An 18,245-nucleotide genomic window follows, 5' to 3' on the forward strand; every position below is an offset into this window, starting at 1 on the left:
TTGCTTCCTTTCAGGGCTCGGATGGTCTTTATTCCGCTTTTTCACCTTCTTTAAGTTTGCTGATTGTCACAGAGAGTGCATTTTGCCAGATATCTCTTGCTGGAATATCTCCTCATTACACAAAATGTCAGAATAGACGAATATCTCTGTGCAGGCAGCAAGTAATTATGCTTGCACGGGGAGCGACAAACTGAGATCTGTGTTTTCTGCCAGGTATCATATTGTTGAGTTCACAGACGAAGGCAGCACATATGTAGTCCCTGATAGCTGGGTGACGAAGAATGGAGATGAGCATTTTTGTTACTGGCCACCATCAACCTCAAAGTTAGAAATAACAAAGATGATTCAAAGAGCAGTTCCAGTTGAAGAGGATGCCTGGACGCTATATACCGCACGAATCCTGGCCACAAAGAGTAAGTCCGCACCTGCAGTGCTATTTTGTGATATAATGGGGAGGGCTGAGCAATATATCTGCCTTCCCTTAACGGTACGTGCCACACATTGTGTGGCACATTATACCGGGTGTTTAAAATAAATCGCATAGCTGAACTAGTCAGTGACAACTTACACTATCGTTTTCCTTTTCTTTGCTCTTTCTCTTTTTTGAGTGTAGGGAGTGGTATAAGAAGGTATGAGGGAGGAACTGGCCCACACGTTCTTCATTCACATGCGCTCATATATCTTACTTTTTCGTAAAATAAAATACAGCCTTCCCATTGGCTCCATACCTACAGTCCCTCCCATGTACCGCACGCCAATGCTGCGAACTGACACCTTCCCTTGTCCTCAACCTTCCTTGAGCTCAAGGAAGCGCACAGACTCCAAATATCACAAAGGACGGCTTTTTTTTTTGCTGTATTTGCTTTTGCTGAGAGTGTCCTTTGATATGGCAGAGACGCTAAAATCGTCCAAAAATTAGACTTAAAATCCTTATTCAATTAATGAGCATATGGTAATCAATGGCGTGTAGGTCACTTCCTTCATCGTGACTGAAGGTTGCATACAACAAAGCAATAAAAAGGAAGAAATACTAATTGCATGTGACCGTAAACCGCTATGTGAAACACCCTATATAATGCTGCACGTTATATCCAATGTAGAATCAATACAGTGTGTCACATACATTGCAGACCATGTCCGTACCTATCCTGTATCCCTCTGGAATATATTTCTTTTGATGCATGATATTACATTTGATTGAATTCACTCCTGTGGGTGCCACTTCCCCAAATATAGCACAGCATAGACACACTGCCTATGGCTATTCTGTGTTCGCACACTTGGTGTCCCAATTGCAAACAACGTTACAAGTTTGAATTTGTGTGTTGTCATGCAGATACTTATGAACGGGCACAGGAGTTGCTGCCATGTGCTTTGGGTACGTCACATTTGGACTCGGACGACTCCGAGACCCAGAGACAAATGCGAAGGATGCGGAAGAGGATTGTTTTCGACAGTGACAGCGATGATATGTCCCGCATGGGCAGATGCCAATCCAGCATTCCTACCAAGCAACCAGTACAGCACGACTTTATGACACGGCCTCGTGGAAGAGTACCCGGGCTTTCACAGAAGAGTAAGCTATAGTTTACTCCAATGTGCGCACTTACTGTTGCGTGCTGTGCAAGCAGGATGCGATATCACATAAATAGACCTGCAAACAAGTGTCTGGGCACGGCAGGTGAATTTCACACTATGCATTTGATTTACATTTTAAAATGTAAATTAGGGTCCCTCGTTGGTGTTGCTCGAAGGCAGACAGCTCATGGACTCAGTGGCTCGCAGAACTTGGCAGGTACTACTAGAATTTTCATAACATACAAGCTCGTTTATGCTGTTTCTCTTAAGAAATGTTACACTACTCTTTTAAAGGGACTATGAAATGATTTTTTCCTCCTATTCATCAGAATGAAAACATTTTTCTGAGTCTAGAACCAAAGTTTTACCTTCGTCATTTGAGGCATATTCTCGGAGGCGAATTTAAACGGAGTGGCGATGGGGGTACAGCTGGCGCCGCGCCGTGGCGAGCTACCGCGCATAGGCACAGCGAGCAACTTGATGGAACCACAGCAGGGACCGAGACACGTCATCGTGACGTGTCGAGCAACAGAGGGGGACAGCCTCCAAATATCATACTCGCACTTCACAACGCACTTGCTTTGTTGTTAGATTGCCAACACGTCAATATAATTGTAACGCCGGGCAGCCACCAGACACTTTCCATTGGTGACGGCGATACAACCAGTACACCATTGGGGTGCATCAATAGAGGCCAACGTATCTCGTCAGCAAAAATGTCATAGCCATGGAGGTGGGTGTTTGGATTTCTTGTTGCAAATGGCCACTGAGCAGAAGATGTTTATGTTCGACTACAAAATACAACTCACATGTCACACTAGCAAGCGCAGGTGTAGCTGACGATGCACACATACAAAAGTTCATTACTGTGTGTTACCTGAAAGCTTGCAACAAACAGAAACTTAATGCTTCAGCCCTCAGCACCACGGTATTGGAAAGACTTGACCTTGCAACCTTGTGGGCGCGACTCGCAGGAACTACTGCGCCACATTCACAGCTGCTGGGGTGCATTGCCTGGCATTGTGTAACACCGGTGACATAATCCGTGCCAGATGACAGCACGCATAGTTGCTCGGTCCAGAGGTGCGTGGGAGAGGAGGAATGCCGAAGACATACTTGAAGCCTGCGCTTCTCATAGAGTGGAGTGATTTTTCCCAAAAAATTTCTGGCATTTGTTTATTGGGGAAGAACAGTTTCCAGCAATAAAAAGTGGGGGGGATTTCATAGTCCCTTTAACCTATGCTGTTGTTTAAGGTTTCGATAAAGGAGTGTCAAGTACTCACATAGCAAACGATGGCTGTGTTGAGACTTCCGTTTGAATATTAGTGTATCAACTCATGGCGTATTCCACTGGGAGAGCAGATTTTGTCCCGCACTGGTGGGGTTTGAGTGCATGCTCCCGGCGGGGTCACACAGATTTGCTTCCTCAATGGAATGCTAACAATTTTTTTTTACATACGAAGCACGCGCTGCGCATAGCGCGTGAGCCCGTGCTTTCCCGGGTTAACTTTGATCTTGTCGCTCAAGAACTATTCCTCTTTCGAGCAAACGTTTTGCCCTCGCTCTGCCAATGAAACATTCAATGTCTGACATGATTATGCCAATGGAACAGTTTTTGTGATTTCCGGGGCCAAAAATCTGACCCAGCTCTGCCAATGGAATGCACCATCAGTGTGCTTTGCAGTATTCCCAAGGTATTTTTTGTACTACACCAGCTTTCCAAAACTACACGTTTTCCCACCCATTTAGTCAATTTCATGTGCCATCTGAAATAATGCAGGTGTCATTCAGTTTAACCCGGCTGCCATCTTAAATAGTCCAGGTGCTATTCAGTTTAACCCGGGTATCATCTGAATTAATCCATGGTGTTTTTTAAGCACTGTAACCGTGTGTCCACAGGAGGGACATCCCGGCAGATTACTCTAGAGGAAGGAAAATTAAAAAAATTAAAATGCTGATTGGGCTGAAGTTCTGCCGCGTCTTATGCTGAGTATTCCCATGATTGCGACATATTCGAAGTTCAAGCGGGAGTATGGCATACGGCACCATTGGTGCTGTCGTCTACTACATATTATTATGTCACTGAGTTACAGGATATTCTGAATGCTGAGAAGAGTGCGAAAGGACATGATGCACATAGCAGACGACACTACTGGTCCTGTCGTCTCTATGGAATATCTTGTGACTCAGCTGCAAGATGTGCATCATGTCCTTCAGGAAATATTTTGCAGCTGAGGCACAAGATAATCTGTAGCAAATGCCATGACCAATGGTGTCATCTGCTATGTGCATCACGCTTTTTCGCGCTTAGCTAACTGCAGGGATTATCCTGCAGGTCAGTCACAAGGCATTCTGTAGCAGACGACATGACCCATGGTGCCGTCTGCTATACTTCTGCTTGCCAACTCGCGATATCTCGGCGCAGTGCGTATGCTCCACACAACTCAGCAACTTAGTCCCGTAAGCAGCTCTCTGTAGAATATTTCACGGTGATGCCCCTTGTGTGAATACACGGTTATAGTGCTTAAAAACACCATTGATTAATTCAGGTGGCACCTGGATTAAACTGAAAAGCTCCTGGATTATTTCAGATGGCATCTGGATTAAAGTGAATGGCACCTGGATTATTTCAGGTGGCACCTGGACTAATTCAGATGCCTCTTGGTGAGCGGGAAAACCTGTAGAATATACAGCGAGGCATTGAGTTATTTATATAGCAGCACAGAACTTACAGTGTGACCTTTGTGCTGTGGTAGCATGGAAGTGCAAGGTCATTCACCTCTTTCCCACTTGCAGTGACCGTTTCTGTTTGTATAACAATTGTCTGCAGTTCAATTTTCCTTTGCAGTATGCATGCACGCCGTAAGGTCCATCTTGTTGTAAAAAATAACATTAAAATACACGCAGTCTATTTGTGATATGTTGGTTTGTTACAGATAAAGATGCTCGGATTGATCGTCGCATAGTACCTGGTGGCATGGGAGGAGAACAGCATGGTAGCAGTGCTGGTTAGTTTTACTTCATATGCCTTGATGCAAATCAAATGATCAGGCAGTAAACTATGAGCACATAGAATCAGTAAATGGTGGTACGTGCACTTGTATAACATAGCGCAGTCTTTGTGAGCTTAGAAAAGGTGTAAAGTTGTGAACTCAGTCTGAAGCGTCAATATGTACTACCACGCTTGCTGGTAGCCAGTGTGCCATGACAGACTACATAAGTGAACTTAAGCATTATCAGTAACTTTTTTTCAATTAAAATTTATTGAAATTGTAGTTTACCCATTTCCCGCATAATTTTGCATTCACCAAATTTACTCATTGTGCACTTGTGCGTTTCGTTAAATAGCTGTCCCCACGTCTTTTGACCAGCCAAACGTTCTTGACACTTCTGCACGATTTGCAGGTGAGCATTCAAGCATTTTGTTATTTTGCAACTGAACCTCACCCTTCTTTCACACACTCCTGCATTTTCTCACATACAGGCAGTATAGGATGAGGCAACAGTGTCTTGTGAACATCAAAGTGCATTTGAAGCTTCTTCTGTCATTGTGGTCCAGCCTCAGAACGGTCACCTAAATTAACAGACTGAGAGCCCAGAGTTCTTCCTCGAAACGTGCTGAGGCACTAACCTTTAGAACCCTTAGAACAGTCATGTTAACCAGATGCATTGACTTGTGCTTCCATATGTTGTACGTATCAGTAAGGGAAAACCTGAAAATGTGATAAGGCTTGCTGCGTGGCCTGTCTGTCCAATTGAGTCGACGACATAATTAATCGTCGAGTGCTCTTGTCACTGCAATGGGGCCATTGAAAGCTAAGTGATCTGGAGACCCCCCACCCGCAGCATTTTATGTGATTTTTTTGGTGGTTCCTTAGGACTCGGGAAAACAACAAAACATTGATCTCTGATAACAAAATTGAACATGATGGGGTGCAGGGCCCCTTTGATGTAGTGCTTGGCGAAATCCTATGTCGCTTTGAGCAGACATTATGGCCCACGTAAGCCACAGAACACTTTAGAAAGCATCCTATTTGATAGGGGAGAGTTCATTTTAAAGCATTTCAGCAATTTTTACCATCGTACTGAACGGGCTCACCGCTTACTCGATGCATGAAATTTGCAAAGCTTGTACAAGCTTACGAATGTTTTGCAATGTGATATTCTGGAATTTCTTCCTCCATGTTGTTTTAGAATTGCCCCGGCGTTGTACTTTAGGCACCGAAAAATAGTGTTCCGGGTGCATTGTAAGCAGCAGTAAAAAAAGTTGTGAAAATTAGACGAAATGCAGATTTTTTAACAAAAAAAATTCAGTGTGAGGAGGTGGGGTAGAAGCGTGATCAAAGTATCATACGGTGCTTCCTAGCAAGGCATGGATAAAAGATTTCAAAGGTACTTTTTGTGAAGGTTAACGTGTAACTTTTTAATTGAAGGTAACTTCACAAATCTGTACGTGTGCTACGATGCATCATAGCAAATGAACACCTGGGCGGGTAACTCACAAAACACTCGATGGAAAGAAAACACTAAAGAGCCCCATTATTGATCCAGCACGTAACCAAACAAGTGTTTCCCTCCTTTCCTGTAGGTTGTGCAGTGAGTGTTTATCAATTCAGCCATCTTGTGCTTGAACAAAACTTTTAGCCAGCTCACAACGCTAGTAAGTGAAAGACAAGGAAAGATATGGAGACAGGAGTCCATTCAGGCTCCATTGTACCATCTAGCTGATTTTTTTATATGCCATACGCCATCTGTCATTTGAGTCGTTGACATGAGCAGAGTGATCATGTCATGAACTGTGATCAAGTACTGCCTGCGTCAAACACAAGCTGAGAGTGCTTTAACCAGTAAGTTCAGCTAAAAAGATGCCGATTTGTTTCTAATACAGGGATGAATTAACATACATATGCAAATTAGAAAAAGTTGAAAGAAAGAACGACATCCTGCATGAACTTACTCAGTGGAAACATTCTCCGCTTGTAATGGGTGCAGGTAATACTTCATGACTGTTCGTGTTGTGATTACGTGTCAACGACTCAAGTAACGGATGACACCACAGATACGAACAACCATATGGTACCACAAAGCCCTATCTGCCATAAAGTTAAATTTCCTTATCAGAGACCAGTGTCTTGTTGCCTTCCGAGTCATAAGGAACCACCAAAACAATCACATAAAATTCTAGGGGGGGAGAGGCACTCCTGGATCACTTGGCGTGGAATCCCCAAAGTACCTCAATACAGTGGTGACATGTTTCAATGTTTCAAATCAGTTACGTTTTGTTAAGGAGCTGCTACTGTACCGTACAGAGAGTACTGGCAACTCCAGGTATTCGTATCGTATCAAGATATCTATTGGACCTGAAGCAGCATGTCCACTGACCACTGCTAATGTAATGGACATAACCTGTACTGTACTTCAACAGTTCCTCATTCAATCATGACGAGTATATTTGGCAGTTATGGCACCACACCAGCAGTAATTCAGTATGCAGCTCTAATAAAAGTGTTTCTAACAAATATACTTTTCCTCTTATAGGCTTCGAAAAAAAGGTGTTTGAGAATCAGATGCGCTTGCTGAGTGAACTGAGGAGCTTGAGAGCACTTTTAACATCGACAAAGTCCGTTCAACAAATCAGGATTCCAGACGATTGCCCGTCACTACCAGCAGCATCAGTGGAGGAGGTGTTCATGTTTGAGAACTACATATCTGCGGGGGACAGTTTCGAAAAGATGGTAAGGATTGTATTATACTGGTGATCACTCAGCCTAACCTATTCAATGCTACTTTACACACACGCACAGGTCTTGTACTTATCAAGGTTCGGGGGCACAGACATTCAAGACACTGTACGCACTATCCTGAGGCAGCTCCTGGCAAAGAATGCTGCGCTAAAATTCAGCTGGAAGGGTTCACGTGGCCTGAAAGAAGCTTTTCACAAGTTGGAGAACACCGTCAATCTAATCATGAGTATGGGCTTTTATTATATTGTACAATATTTTTTACCAATTTCTCCAGTTCTGCTAATTTATCAGTGAGCAGCAATGCACCTCCTGAGCTGTTTGTGCCTTGGAGTAGAGTGGTCAGAGTTTCTGGTCAGAGTGCATGTGCAACAAGTTGCAGTGATATGCCATAAGGCTCACCATCCGTAGTTTCAGCACCTGCTAATTTTTAACTATGTAGGTTATCCCACATGAGACACGACAACTCTGGGAAAGGAGCCAGTACGTTGTATCCCAGACACGCATGCACATAAGCTTTGCATCTTGTGAAGGACCAACTTGTACATTTCCTTTTAAATTTGCAGGTTGCGTCAAAAGTGGTTGGTAGGCGCTCCAGACAGAGAAGGCGGCAGAAACCACCGACGTGTGGCCACAGGATCGTCTTCACACCGATCGGAAAATGATCAAAACGACAGTGACTCATGAAGGAATGCTCCTCAGACAGTGACAGCAGCAAAGGAGCAGCTGAACCTGTCATTTTGTGATACATAACAGTTCTGTGCTATGGGGATGTGACTATCAGTGTTATATCGCTGTACAACACTGTGATGCTTTGTTGTGCTCTGCAGTGATGTAAGCATTGCAACAGCTAATTATCTAGGAATTTGTATGAGGACTAGTCTGAATGAAAATTGGCATGGGCATGTACCTGGAAGAGGAGCTGTAATTGAACAATTGCATCTGAATAACTTGCAACATATTTTGTCAGGTGGGAGCTCTTAACATGTTGACAGAATAATTTTTGGTGTGCATTTCCCTCAGACTTCTCTCAAATTAAAAGCGATGAAACCTCAGTCCAAGGGACATGAATGGACGAGACAAATACGAAATTAACAACATTTGTGTTCGTCCCGTCCTTTCGTGTCCTCTGCACTGGGGTTTCATCGCTTTTCAAATGCAATACCAAACAACCCAGTTTTTAAACTTTTTAACATATTCTCTTGAGGGCATTTATGAGGATTTAAGAGAATATGTTAAAAAGTTTAAAAACCAGGCTGTTTGGTAGTACATTTGAAATGGGATGAAACCCAAGTGCAGGGGACACGAAAGGGTAGGACGAACACAAAATGTTGTTCATTTCGTATTTGCCTCGTCCTTTCATGTCCCTTGGACTGAGGTTTCATCGCTTTTAATTTGAGAGGTCCGAGGGAAATGCAAGTGAGTTCTATGCCAGTTTGCATTGTGAGCAGTTGTACATGCAATGCTGATAAGTTGCTTGAAGGTCTTGATTACTTGATATGTTCGAAAATGTTCAATTAGGAACACTTACCCTACTTATGAGGAACTTCCCTTGCTGAGGACCTATCTACAGGGTGTCCCAGAAGACGTGTCATCGAATTATAACTAAACCAACAAAGTACACCACCTAGAATCATGGTCAACGGCATTACTTCATACTAGGCTTTTGCCACCTCCTGATGTGAATATCATGTAACAAGTATAATTGTGTGAATTTTTGCAAATTGGACTCTGAAGTTTGCCAGGTAAACGTCACTTTTGTTATCCCACCAATATTAAGAGCGTGCCGAATTTACTAACATTAATGGTAATTGACAGATATATTGTGGAGCCATCCCATTAAAAAAAGCCTAACATCATGCTCCACGGTGCTCCCAGAGGATTGCATGCAACAGATTTTTCAGCGCAATCATTGTCAGTCCGAAGAAAGGAGGTTGGCAACCCAGCTCACACCGGCATCGTTGCGCGTTGTGCTTGGCAGCTGAGACAAGTGTTATGTCTGGCTATCTTTTCCTAAAGAATAGTCCGGTCAGTTATCATGAATTTGAGTAAATTCGGCAATTTCTTCACATTGGCGGGTGTACAAGGTGGACCTTCACTTGGCAAATTTCAGAATTCATTTCACAAAGTAGTACATAACTGAAGTTGGGTTATATGACATTGATGTCAGGAGGTGGCAGAAGCCAAGTAGGAACAAATGCAGTAGACCCGTTCAGTTCAATGACACGTTTTTTGGGGCACCATATATGTGCTTGTCAACTTTTTTCATACTTCTATTTTTGTGGCTATTTGTATTTACAAAGTATACCAACTGACAGCAACTTATTTAATGTGAGATGCCTGCAACAAAAGCTCTTTATATATATGGCTAATACATTTTCTTGGTCTCAAGAGCACAGCTATGGTGCCAACATTTAATATACCTTTGAGAAATGCTGACCACCCCATAACATGTCTATGATACTAGTCCAAGAAGTGACTGTGACATCAGTTTTATTTCACTGTGTTGTATTGAGAGCTTTACTAGGGTGCCGTTAGCGCAGACGTTAATTTCGTTATGAGAAAAGCTGATCACCTCATAACATCTCTATGCTACTAGTCCATCAGATGACTGTGATATCTCTTATTTCAGTGTGCTGTGTTGAGAGCTTTACCAGAGTGCAGTTTGTGCCGACGTGCAGTTGTATTATTAGAAATACTGGCCACCTCATACATGTTTATTACTAGTCCACCAAATGACTGTTTTATTTTAGTTTGAATTGAGTGCATTGCTGGGGTGCAGTTAGTGCCTGTATTCAATTTCCTGGTGAGAAGTGCTGACAACTTACGAGAAATGCTGACCACCTCATAACGTGTCTATGCTGCTAGTCCATATCAGATTACTGTGACATCTCCTTTGCTATATTTTACTGTGTATTGAGTACATTGCTAGGGTGCAGCCAGTGCCTGTATTCAATTTCCTGGTGAGAAGTGCTGACAACGTCGTAGCTTGTATATGCTACTAGTTCGTCACATGACTGTGATATGTTTCATACCTGTATGTTTTCAGTGCATTTGTTGCCAACATTCAGTTTATTTTTGATCACATATTTGTGCTACCAGACTGGACAACGTCATAGCTTGTCTATACTACTAGTCCATCACATGACTGTGATGTTTCATCCCTGTATGTTTTCAGTGCATCACTGGGGAGCAGTTGTTGCCAACGTTGTTTATTTTTAATAAATGCAGGCTACCTCATCACATATTTGTGCTACTAGACTATTAGATGGCTATGGTTCCTACTGTACCTGTGTGGTTAATTCACTCAAATTTCTGGAAACTGCTCTGAACAATCTACGTGATATGTTGTAGTGTCAGCAAGTACTTCATGAACATGAATAAAGTAGACCTTTATAGGCATAACAAACCACGTTCCTTCCTGTGACCACTACCCCTCATCAGGACCATCTTTCTTGCATACTGCTCAGAATGACCAACTGCAAACACGTACATGCATTAGCAGACAAAAAAAGAAAAATCGATGCCATGGCGGACACCCAAAGCATGCTTAGTACCTGATCGGGTCAACCAGTTTTTTTAAAACTGGCCCATAGTTGGCCCATTCACGAAATTCGCTTATGCGCCATTGCACAGCCGACCATAGCCCGACTTTTAACGAACCTTGGTTCGAGGTTGGCCCTATGTTTTTTAGGTCGGCCGTATACAATGGCCCGACATCGGGTGAACGAAGTTGGGCCGGGTAAGGCCATTGTCAATCGCCAGGCTTGGCCCAACCATTTTCGTGTAGGTTGGGCCAGCTATTTTTAGGTCGGAAGCTGACGTTGGCCCGATTTCACACCGACGTTGTTTTCCCCCTTGGGATGTGTTTGGTATAGTAATTCTATAATTCCGGTTACGGAGCACTTGGACATGTCCACAGGCTTCTTGTCGAGGGCTAGGCGAACCATTGACAATGAACAAGAGTGAGAAATGTTGTCGGTGAAGAAAGGGTGGGGCACTAAAAAGTATCGGTATCGGTAACGATACGGAGATCGCGTTACCATAAATTTGTAACGGAAATACTCTTCCGATACCAATTTTAAAAAGTATCGCGATACGCACTCCGATACCGGAAAAGTATCGATTACAGTAACGGCGTTACTTGTAACGGCGATATGTACAACACTGCTTTTTAGAAATACGCTAACAACAAACCGCTCGTGAAATGGAAGGGGCATAAGTTCGAGTCACCATTCTCGGAGTTTATTTGAAATACCATCATTTAATAATTAGCCAAATCTATTTTGATTGCGCTGTACAACACGTTCATATTTTTCGGGACAGTTTGGACTGGGCAAAGGGATCCACCCAAGCAGCACAAAGGACTGGGATTCGGCTGGGAACGTAACGGGGATGATGGGTTCGAGGTGGCCGATATCGCCGTCACAAGCCCGACTGCTTCCCGACTATGTGAGGGGGAAGAATTGAGGGAGAGGGAAACTACATGAAATTATTTCCCGATAGATCCCCGTTCGTGTCCCGGTCAGAATTCTTTCCCGATAGATTCCCGTTTGCGTCCCGGCCAGGATTCTTTCCCGATGGATCCTCGTTAACGTCCCGATCTGCTGTGGTGTACTGGCTAAGTATTTCTTCCCGCTCGTCTCCCGATGTTTATGCAGATTCGGTAACACGTGATCGGATGGTACTGCTTGAGACAAAGTTTCTGAAACACGGGTATTCTGTATTGGACTTCTCCCAGCCACCTTTGGGGAATGCTTGTTGAACAGAATCCTTGGGAAAAATCTGCCCAAGGATTCTGTTCAACAAGTGTTCCCCTTAAGCCGCAGGGGAGGCGTGGAGAAGTGAAATACAAAACACCCGTGCTTCAGAAACTTTTGTCCCAAGCTGTACGATACAGTGAAGCATCCCTTCAGGAAGGAATTTGGCTGTCTGGTATGAGGTAACTCTTTCGAACATTGGGCTGCAGTTCACTTCATGTGTTGTGTTGTGTTGTATGACAGAAAACATGCACACGCAGTACCCTGAACAGAAGTATTAATGGAGCCTCACTGCAAAGCAGGCAAGTACAAGATACTCGGGAAGAGTCGGCCACGCCCGAACGAAACGACCGAATCCCCAGAAACGAAAAACTCACGTGAAACGAAACGAAGAGAGCTTTAGCAAGTCGAACTGATCGGACGAAAACCGCTGCACCGAAACCCGCAAAGACTACGCTGGAGCTCCCTGCATTTGGGCTACCGCGACTGCCATCGCCATCATCTTTGTTTTCGTTGTCATTGCTGGGCGCAAATGGCCGGCGTGTGTGTTGTTAATGTTTCTGTGCTACAAGTTTTGCAAAGTTTGGTTCGGAGGGAGTATGGAACGCCGTTTTGTGGTCAACGTGGCCAGAGTGCCTCAAAAGTACTCCTGCCGCATTCTGGTCACTGTTATAAGTGTGATGCCCTGACACCATCAGCAGCTTTTAAGTAGGTTCATGGCACATGAGGAACCTGTGATGTACACCATCGCACACAGTCAAGAAAAATGTAGCATTTAACCTTGCTTTCCTTCATTATAACAAAAAAAAAAAGAAAGAAAGAAAGAACACTAGAGAAAGGGTGGGCAAAACAGTGAGTGTTTTGTTGTTGTTTTTGATTCTATCGATCTCTCACTGTCAGATTGCACTGCCGATCTGTTCACAATCATAAGTAACTAATACCTTAGCTTTGGCCAATCTCATGTTGCAATTTTGCTTCAAACACAACACTCAGTAATTCTTATGAAAACAGCAGCATTTCTCGAAAGATCCTGGAACGGCCACAATCTCAAGAGGTAGTACGATTCTACCCGTCGTCATATTTCGTCCGCCAAGCCATTGCGCGGAGATGTTGGCTCCATGCCCATTTCAACACAGGCTCACTCGCCCGCGCTCGCGCGTCGTCGCTTTGCCTTCATGCCACCAGCCAGCGCTGCCTGTCGCGCATGCGCTGTTCTTGTTGGGTTCGCTTTGGCTGCTGTAACGGTCGTTTCTCGTCGCCGCGTGTAGTTCGCGTAATTGCGAGCGTTCCAGCAAGTCTAAAGCGTTTAAGAGGCTTTGTATTGTTGTTCTCACCTGATGCTGTCGTTCTTGCAACCCGTCTGATATTGCAACTGTCTGTAAGTGGAAGCGTTTCTTCTAACCGCGAGCAGACCAGTCGGTCTCGTTTGACATGTCAAAGAGTGAAGACGCTGCCTTGCATGTGAAGCCAAATCGTTCTTCGCCTTCAGGATTCTTGCCGTTTCAGGTGTGTAATTAATATAACTGTGAAGTAATATGTTCGACTGCGCCATGCATTCTCATTGTCCGTTTTACTCTATTTGCAGGGATCTGCACAACGACAGGGAGATAGAACGCCAAGTGAAGTCTACTGTATGCTTTGTGCAGACGGTATGTCATATGTCTCTACACTGCTCTACATATAGGTGTCCTGCCATCGTATTTTCTGGAACGACATTTCATGCAGGTTCAGCGTGTATGACGCAGCGGCCTCCAGCAAGAGAAACTCAAGCACCGTGTTCAAATGCGGTGGGGACTCTTGCTCGACATAACAACGCTTAGAAGTGCTTTTTCGGAAATTCGGAAGAAGGACAAGTTGGACCGGAAATGAGGACCTAGGTGTGCTCTTTTGCGTTGTTGTTCACCGTTCGATCATTACCAATTTTTGTGCCCCCGTGAGTTCAACGCTCAGGTATGTTGATGATAAATGGATATGCGTTAAAAGGTACGTACTCCGGAGTGGTGAATTGTTGTGGTGAAGTGATTTGTTGCTGCTATCTCCTGTTTCGTGAGGGTTCTTGTCGGTACTCATATACCGCAGGCATGAGGGGCTTTCTTTGTAGAACATTTCAGTGAACCAAGACTGCAGCATTTTCAAGATTGCCATAACCAGCATCAATGCAGCTCTCATCATCATCATCAACATCAGCATCAAGACAGCTCTGATGTGAGCATCAGCCAGGGCAGCTCTGATGTTAACATCAGATCTGATGTGATTTGGGACACTGTCTTGATGCGAACATCAGCTAGTGTTAACATCAGCATCAGAGCAGCTCTGTGTTAGCATCAAGCATAGGTGGGCATTTTCCTGCGGCCTCACTCATCCTCACCTCACGAAGCACGGACTTTATCAGCCTCACTCACCCTCACCAAATTTTCCTCACCAGTAACTTAACCTCAGTCGCCCTCACCCTCACATTCCATTTCAAATTTTTCCCTCACGAACCTCACTTCAGGGCATCGGGATCCCGAAAGGCCTCACCATCCTCATCCTCACGTGCCTTCACCTCATGAGGCTATTCACGACCCTCATGGCCTCACGTATCTTCACCTCATGAGGGCCCTCATCCTCACTTGTCCTCACCTCATGAGGGCTCTCATGGCCTCAGTAGTCCACATCCTCATGTGCCCTCACCTCATGAGGGCCCTCATGTCCTCACGGCGCCTCACGTACTTTCGCCGAATGAGGACCCACATGGGCTCGCGTGTCCTCATCCTCACGTGCCCTCACCTCATGAGAGCCCTCATGGCTTCACGTACCTTCACCTCATGAGGACCCACATGGCCTCATGTGTCTTCAAGTCACTAGGAGACATGTACGTGAGCCTCAAAAGAACTTTCCGTCATGTTCACATGAGACGTCGGCGTTTATCTACTGTGTCGGTAGTTGGTACTAATGATACTGCGCGGCATTAAACTGTTTACAGGATTTCGTGCTGTGCTTGGATAAATGTGCTGACAGTTGTTACTGTCACAGTGAGGTTTAACGTTAGTGTTTCGCATCAGAAAAGTTGAGCCCGAAATACTACAGTGCAGATGTACCGTTACGGAAATGACGGGGTGGTGGCGGGGAATAGTGCTTGAAGAGATCCTGTACTCGATTCTCAGAACCGTATGACGCTGCTGCCAGAATCGGAGGATACGCTCACAGCTGAAGTGTTTGGGCACAACGATGGTACTTAATCGCACCTGCAATCAGGTCGTGCCTTTTTGTTGTTGTTTTTTCTTCTCCTTCTTTTACATTTCAAAGGCGCGCTACAGTAGTCACGGGGATGCGAGCTTTCCTGGCTTTGTTTTGAGGAGACAAAGAAACATTTTGAAAATTCTTACAACTCCATGATGAAAAACCCGAGACTGGGAAAAGACGAAAAACAGACGACGCACACAAACTCTCAATTTCAACGTCTGTTTTTCGTCTCTTCTAGATCTTTTTGATTGTTATTTGTTTGTTCTGCTTTGTTAGTTCCTTCCTTAGTACTTCCTTCATTATTGCTGTCGCACAGAGTTTGGGGACCCCGGTAAAGGCTGCTTTATATTGAGCTTTATGCTGTTAAGAACAAGAAATGTCAAAATAAAAAGAAAGCCTCGTTACATTCCCAGCAGCGGTAACATTTGTTTAAAAAGAAAATACAAAAACACCGCACATGGCACCTTTGGCACGACACAGCACGCGTGTGTCCAGTTGCAATCATCCGAAATTAGCGGGGGAAAGCAGCTGCACGCGCTTTCGAAAACGCGGTACAGGGCCTCTCCAAACGAGGCTGCTATTCCAGTAAACAGGCAGAAAAACGAATCCACAAGAGTTAGTGTGGTGCTCAAAGCACGACTTCGAAATCGTGTTCCCTATTCTCGGGGTTTTATCTTATGCAACAACATAAAATGACCGCCTAAGAGAGTCATGACTTATCTGTAAGGTCACTAATGAAAAAGTCGCATGCCCCTTTGAACTGAGATTCTTCATGGTAGCCTTCATACAGGGTGGTCCACCAACCCTGATAGAAATTCATAGTAAAAATCGTAGGCCCCTATTCTTTGCGGAAATTGGTTCCCCGTCGTCATTTTACTCAGTATAGCGTATAACCTCACTCGTAATGCAATGGCAATTGCCGAAATAAATTCGCCGAAAATCGTGGAAATGAGAGCCCTTGGCACCGCCTCTTTTTTGACGGCTCTAAGTTTGAGCGCAAAGCTGCGAAGAAAGGAGGTTACATTGACACGCCACACGAGGGGGAAAGGGTTACAAACCCAACCCACAGAAGAGTTCCGCTGCCAGGTATCAGCTTTGCCCACGTCAGTTTCAGGGTCGGGCTGTTTTTCTTTTATTCGTGTTTTGCTCAGTGTGTTTGCTTTTGGGTGCGTACACGACTGTTTTCACTATGACCGCTGATAGCGGTCTCGTAGTTTTTCTGCACCACCTTATTGTCATGAACCTGTGTATGTGTGTGTGAGAGAGAGAGTTGTATGCACAAACGCCAGTCAGCTCTCTTCTCTTTTTCAATTCGTTTGTTTCAACCATGCTACGGATTTCTTCACATTCAACACACTTCCTGTGTACTTTGATTAGGTTATCATTAGCGTAACAGCGTTCGAAGCGTTCGCCATCTGCTGCAATGCACAGGTGGGCTCTCCGAATTGTATCTTCCACGGCCCTTTTTATTTCGGATCTGGAAAGCGACGAGCAGAAAGCAGTGATTTTCCCCTGCTGGTCAGCCGGCGATCGTGGTTCGTTTTCGTATACTACTCTTTGATGCGACCCCAGAGGTAAAAGTCCATCGGCGTTAAGTCAGGAGACCTGGCGGACCATGACACTGGACCAAATCGGCCAGCCCACTTCTCCCGGAACATGTGACGGAGCAGCAGTACTGCACGCCGGGCGCGGTGAGGTGGAGCCTCATTGTGCTGAAACCACACCCTGGTCTGTTCATCAAGGGGCAGGTCATCAATAAAGCTGAACAGGGCATCTCAAATTTCGCTACAGTAGCGGTTGGCATTTAGGGGTCCCGTGAAAAAGATTGGCCCAATAATGGCTCCGTTATAAATCCCGGCCCATACATTAAATCCCCACTCGTACTGATGCTTGCAGTCCCGTAGCCAGTGTGGGTTTGTTTGGCTCCAATAATGCGCGTTGTGTCGATTCACTTGAGCGCTTTGGCAGAAGTGGGCCTCATCAGCCCAAATAACCCTGTTCACAAAGTTTCTGCTTTCTTGGGTCCGACATCGGATCCGGTTACAGAAATCCAGCCGTTTCTGGTTGTCGCCCGGCTGGAAATGTTGATGAAGGCTCACGTAGTCCGGGTGGAGTTGTGCTTGTGTAGTATCCTCAGCACACTTGACTTTGATGTCTGTACTCACTTTACCAGGGTGCGCAGACTTTACGTGGAGATCATCTCCTACTTCTTTCAGGGCCTGGTCTGTTTGTGTCGACTCACTGGCAGAGATTGGGTGCGACCGGCTCTGGGTACCGGAATGGAAACTTCCTGTTATGGACAGTCTCACAAATGCACGCCTTATGCGCACTCTAGTTGCTGGAATCATTTCACTGTATTTGAGGACTGCTCTGTCATAGTCCATACCTGCAGCCCCCAGAGCAGTGATCATTCTTGTTTTTTCTTGGTTGGAATACACGGTGCTTGCCATCGCTGCCGTTTACTTGTTCACTGCATTCACTGAGACTGGAGTGCAAAACGCTCCAAAAATGTATTTCCTTCCCTACATGTCAACACGTCGGGTGACCTCATTTCTGATAAGATAGCTCTGATTCCCGTGGGTAAGGCTTGTAACCCTTTCCCCCCTCGTGTTGCGTGTCAATGTAACCTCCTTTCTTCGCAGCTTTGCGCTCAAACTTAGAGCCGCCAAAAAAGAGGCGGAGCAAATGGCTCATCTCGTCAAATTTATTTCAGCAGTTGCCATTGCAATACGAGTGGGATTATGTGCTATACTTAGAAAAATCACCACGGGGAACCGATTTCCGCAAAGAAAACGTCATATTGCCTTGGAAAATTTCGGAGTTCAATTCAAGAAATTAACTTTCCTTCAATTAAAATGAAATAAAAATGTTACCATTATGTGGCAAAAGTTATTGGCAGAAAAAAAAATCCCTTGACCGCATGTCTCTCCGGGGCCAACGA

General features: G+C 44.8%; 1 long non-coding RNA gene across 1 annotated transcript; it reads left to right on the plus strand.

Moving 5' to 3' along the window:
- Positions 1 to 13,089: 13,089 nt before the first annotated feature.
- LOC135371023 (uncharacterized) lies at positions 13,090 to 14,191 on the plus strand. The gene is made up of 3 exons (XR_010415495.1): positions 13,090 to 13,585; positions 13,665 to 13,728; positions 13,805 to 14,191. It is a non-coding gene; the product is annotated as an uncharacterized LOC135371023 (long non-coding RNA).
- Positions 14,192 to 18,245: the final 4,054 nt, after the last annotated feature.

This window comes from Ornithodoros turicata, chromosome 1 (assembly GCF_037126465.1).
Source record: "Ornithodoros turicata isolate Travis chromosome 1, ASM3712646v1, whole genome shotgun sequence".
In the NCBI taxonomy this organism is placed as follows: Eukaryota; Metazoa; Arthropoda; class Arachnida; order Ixodida; family Argasidae; genus Ornithodoros; species Ornithodoros turicata.